Genomic DNA, 6096 nt, shown 5'->3' on the forward strand with positions numbered 1-6096 from the left:
TATCTCTTTTATTTTACCTGTGTTCACCTCTTGACCGTGACACAAGTTATTGTACTTTACGAGATCTTGCAAAATATATTTTCATTTTTGTTGTGCGAATTGAACTTTTAACTTTACAGCTATTTGAAAATTCGAATCGACTTTTTACTACAGAATGTTAACACCGAATGGTATCAAATTCATGCGTCTTTTCACTACCGAACGTTAAACGGTTTAAACGATTTTATTACTATTGAATGTTTACATGCTTTTCTTTCCGTTAAGAAATCCCATAGTGACTTTAAAATGCAACGTTTTATCGATGTATCAGGTTGGACGCGCACTGCTTCGGTACTGTTATTACGGGTTTTTTTTGTTTTTTAATTCGTACTATTCTGTGGTTATTTTACCGATGCATTCAAATATACCACAACGTGCAAACATGAACAATATTGCTCTTACACCATTACGATATCCAGATGGTATGATTGCGGCCATAATTACCGAAAAACCGAGAAACTTATGACTGTTATTTTATTTGCAAACATAAGCAACTGGTGATAGGTTTTATAAAATTAGGAATATTGCAAAAGTTGATATTTACCTGTAGAGCTGCAAACTTCACAAACAATATTCCACAAGCAATTGACTGTAATCCAACTAATCCAGTTAAAGAAATACCCTCCTCATCTATATCGACACGTAATTTATAACATCTAGCGCTTCAATTACGGCTTAGAAAGAATTATATCTTAATTATAAAAAAGGCTTAAAGCCAAATTATGGTTGATGCACAGATAAAATAGATTTGTGAAGATACTTATTTAACATCGATTAGTTGATGTTTTATCTATCTGACATATAGTAAGATTTGTTAATTCAAGGGCGTAGATAAGGTGCTAACGTCCAAGTCCTGGGGTAAATCGAATATTATATTCACTGCTTTGACGGTTAGATTTTTGGATTCGCAAGTTTATTTCAGTGGCATCGCCATGTTTGGTGGTCTTTTGTGTTTTCAAAATTAAAGGTGAATTTCTAATCTAAGTGCACTTTAGATCAGATAAGTTTAGGTACTAGACAAGTGTCAAATTAAAAACTTACGCTTCATTGATGATAATTTTTAATCGTGCATGTATTAAATCATAAACACAATGGCGTCTAGAGATAACTGAAATATTGAAACGTTGGGTTTATTTTAGTGAAATTTGATTAAAATAACCATACCATCGTTCTTGATACATGCAGAGGTAAGGAAGCAAATGCACTTTCTTTGGATGACTTTATTTCTGATATATTCATGGGGATCCTGGACCGGGCATAAAACAGTCTTTATCTGTTTTGGTCTTATTTCTTTCGTTTCTCCAATTATATATGACTCGATCTCAGTTCTGATTCACTGCAATTTAGCACGCTGAATATGAAGTGTTATTCAGTTAAAACTGGTTTCCCTCTTTTCTCTTTTCTTATACATTCCAACCAAGAAGTTTGCCCCATTCGGCAATTTTTTTTAATTGCCTTCATGTGGTGTGACTTATTCAACGCCATTTATCTCTTTTATGAAGGTATTTATGGTTGGTTCTGTTGCTGGTGTGTTAACCCAAAATTCCACGAAAACCACACCATGAAAAAGTCTCATGTTGGATCGGATTATAGGATTAACTCTCCCGAGAACGTCCATTAGGATAACTGTTTCCGCGTTATCGTGTGATTTATTATTGACCATGCCAATTGAATTTATATGTACCTACTATTCATTATGCCTGTAGAAACAGGACTAGTTTTAAATAAATGTTATGTTACTGATCGAGGAACGGAAGGTTTAGTACCAAGCTTCCACATACCAAAATCTTTTAAAAAGAAACTGGTATACATCCCTTGTGCTTGGCTATCCGTATTACTGTGACCAAAATACCTTGTGTCCGTATTACTGTGACCAAAATACCCTGTGTCCGTATTACTGTGACCATATTTCCGGTAACCAAATTTCCTGTGACCAACTTACCTACATCCGAGATATGGAATCAAATAAAGATCACTAAAACGTGGTAGAATTGTACGGCCAAGCAGTTCTGAAAATATTTGTTAAAGATTGACGAGCGGTCGCCAAAAGAGTCTTCGATTTGATCATTATCTATTTTTGGAAGTTTTTGACTGTCCCGAAAGGTGTTTCCATAGCAGAAACTGGATAGATAGCTTGCCAGGCAAGGTAAACATACGTCCACAAAGCAGCTTTGTTACATAATGATTCATCTGTCAAGTTTCTATGCAATACTCAAAAGTAATCAACTCCTTACTCAAGATCGTATCAATTCCAAATATCACACAAAGTTTCAAATGGAATGAAAAATGGACTCTATTTAGCACATGAACAATTTGTTTTTAGTCAAATGCAAACCTTTCCAATATATCAAATATATAAATGATCACACCAAATTTTATGCGTTTTATGCGTTTTTAACTCAAAAACAGTTCATTGAAAAATCGTAAAAATCAAACTTGACAGAGATCTTAACAATATTCCAATGCTCACACCAAGTTTCATCAAAATCAGATGAAAATTGTACCTTCTATAGTGCTAATTGTGCTACTGTTCTAATGTTGACGGACGGACCTACGGACAGGGGCGACGGCAATGATTCACTGGCAACTCTAAATTGATATTTTCGACAAAATTCACCTTCTCTGGAACAACCAATTTACAGGTTACACGATTTCATCGTTTTTGTCAAGATTTACTTAAAAGGATTGTTTTTGGAAAACGAGCAAGAATCAGCTTGTTAGAATGATATAAGTTTTTAACCTATTCGGGTGCATTTTGATATTGGCAGTATTTCTAAAGATTTCCAAGGTGTTTCAATAAACGTTTCTAATCTTATTGCCCACGTGAATATGCATCGAAATTCATAAATAGCTATATTATTAAGTTTTTGAATGCTTCTTATGAAACGAAGCACGTTTCTGTGGATTGATCAGGTCTTCCCCGAAATCTTAACTTGTGATAGTATCATAAACAACTTTTCCTCTTGGCACAGCAGTCACTGTTTTGGCGGCAATGCAAATAAAACCCTGGATGAAACATGAGAATTTTTATTTCGAATACAATTTATTATGTATATTATATTTATAAGCTTACAAAAAGAAAAATAGCACTAAATACAGTTCAAGACTTTCAGGAGTACTAGGGCTATAAAGGAATACTGAGTAATATAAGTTAATTAGGTTTGCAACTAAAGTTGTTGTACTGCGCGAAGGCCAACATAATGCTGATGTTTCGAAATGACGTACGCGAAAAAATAATTATGAGGGCACAAAAGAGTAGGCCCTAGGTACGTAATTTATAACATTCTAGTTCAATGTAGTCAACAACCAAATTTGGTATATGTTCGGTTTCAGAATTCAGAAGCAACCGAGATACACTTTGCAAACGCTATGATTGTGCCAGTTTATTCCAGCGCTGTACACACAGTTTTCTTTTTTGATGATGTTTATCTTCTTATATAAAATTGCTATATTTTTGGCTAAGGAACATGTGTTTCCTGTATATATATATACATGTGCAGAAATTCAACAAAGTTTAAAAGTGCTGACATAAATTACTAACAATAAGCTTTTTTAACTTATAATACCACCTTTTAGAAATAGAATGGACATACAATTTAAGTCTCAAACTTGGTCAAATCGAGTATTCGAATATTCATAGTTGGACTTACCTGGTGCCATAACTAAAGAATAGAATCACTATATCAATTAAACTAAATAATTATTGAAACACGCTTCTAAGCATGTTTCAAAATTACTTGGCTTAATGATTTATTACTTTTATGGTTTATGGACTTATAGAGGGATTCTGTGGTGTAGTTATGACGCCCGGGAAGTCCACTCATTTTAACCAAGTTAAACAAATTCTGTTTTTCGGTCATCCTCAGAGGTAGTATACCTTTAAATGTCTCTGAAGAGTTCAACAACCTTTCAATTCATAGTAATAACAATAATCGTACCAGTACAAAATGTGGGCTCTCTATCTGAAAAAATATCTCAAAAATACCATTTACAGTCTAGTAAAAATAGTTTTTCCAAACATAAACATGGGCAGTCCACTTCTTTTTGGTAGATTAAGCAGTAATTGAGCCAGATTACATTACAATTTACCTAAAAGGTGGACTGCTCCTTGGTCTAGATGTGCATAAATACCCCAGCTAAATTTTATTTATGTGTCCATTCATCATACTGATGCAATATCCAATGATGTTAGTAAGTACTTTCTTTTAGACAATACTAGTAAATGCCAAAGATCCAATAAATATTACTTAAAATACTAAATATTAAATCAAACTGTTTAGAAATCTATCCAGCCCACTTATGCAATCTATAAATGGTCAATTTCTATGTGATTTAATCAAATTAATATTTTAGAAAAAAGTTAAGTCTTGTTTATTAACTTAATCTACAATCATTCCCAATGTCCATTTATAGCCCTAAAGTTCACAAAAAAGTATGGAAAACTTCATGGATTCTGTGGAACACCTTGTAGGTTACCCTTTTCCTTTTTTTAAACCTAAATTATGATAGTTAAACTATTGAAAACTATTGATCAAAATCTAAAACTATCTGACTATCAATATTATTAGATTACAGGTAAATGAAACCAAATTAAAGGGATTGTAAAGAGAATTTCTATATTTCTATTTTTTAAATATAAGGTTTTTTAAATTTTGTGTATAGGGATAGCATCAATTTGCAATCAGACATCTGTAGTTCCTGCAATTCAACTAAAACAAAGCTTTGATGACATCAAATGACTTCATCAAACACTTATTTTTTGTGGAATTACAGGAACCACAGAAGTCAGATTGCAAATTGGAATGGTGCAAATTGATGCTATCCCTACACACAAAATTTAATAAACCTCTTTTCTTTACAATCCCTTTAGCAACAGTTCAAAAATCCTGACCAAAACAATCAAAATTTACCTGTCTATAACAAAACTGTCATCTAATTTAACAAACATTTCTCTTTTACATACTCCATATTGCTTTAAACTGACACAAATCAATCTTAACAAAGTATAAAACTATCAATCCTATCAAACTATTAGATAATTTAAACTCTGTTTAACTGACAAATAAACATCCTATCAAACTTTCCCCACCATTTCTAATAAACTGTCAGACTATCATTCCTATCAATCTGACAATAATTCTTATCAAATTGTCAAACAATATTTCTTACCAATCTTTCAGACATATATTCCTATCAAACTGTCAGACAATCATTCTTACCAGCCTTTCAGACATATATTCCTATCAAACTGTCAGACAATAATTCTTACCAGCCTTTCAGACATATATTCCTACAAAACTGTCAGACAATAATTCCTATAAAACTGTCAGACAATAATTCCTATAAAACTGTCAGACAAGTATTCCTACCAATCAGTCAGTTTTTCATACCAATAACAACCGTCAGATAACCATTACTATAAACTGTCAGACAATCATTCCTATCAATCTGTCAGTCCATGATTCTTTCCATTTATCAGACAATTATCCCTAACAACTGTCAATCATTACTACCAATCTGTCAGAATATCATTTCTAACAAACTGTCAGACAATCATTACTACCAAAAGACTTTCATTCCTATCAAACTGTCATATAATCATTACTACCAAATTGTCAGACAAATAACTAATCATGAAAGAGTGTCAATGCTCTGACACCATCACATATGCTATCAACCATAAACCATAAAAAGTAAGATGGTTAACAAAGCTCTCACAATCAATTTACAAATGTATAAGCCCATTTCTAACAATTAACAATTCTATTTTGTACAATATCACAATAATTTGAAATACCACCAAGTTTAGTTCACTACTAAACATTCCTGCTATTTTTGTAATGCTGGCACTATAAATCATAACACCATGAAACAACATGCCAAGAATCAAATTGATACAAAGTACATGACTGAATCTTGAGTTCTCTGTCAAGACAACTTTATTGAGAAATTTCTTTTAGAACCTTCCTATCCAGTTAAACATTTATTCTCATATCACTGAAAGCTTTGATTAGAATTCTATATATATATATGCATAGACTAGCCTCTACAATAATA

Source organism: Lottia gigantea (assembly GCF_000327385.1).
Source record: "Lottia gigantea unplaced genomic scaffold LOTGIsca_102, whole genome shotgun sequence".
NCBI lineage: Eukaryota > Metazoa > Mollusca > Gastropoda > Lottiidae > Lottia > Lottia gigantea.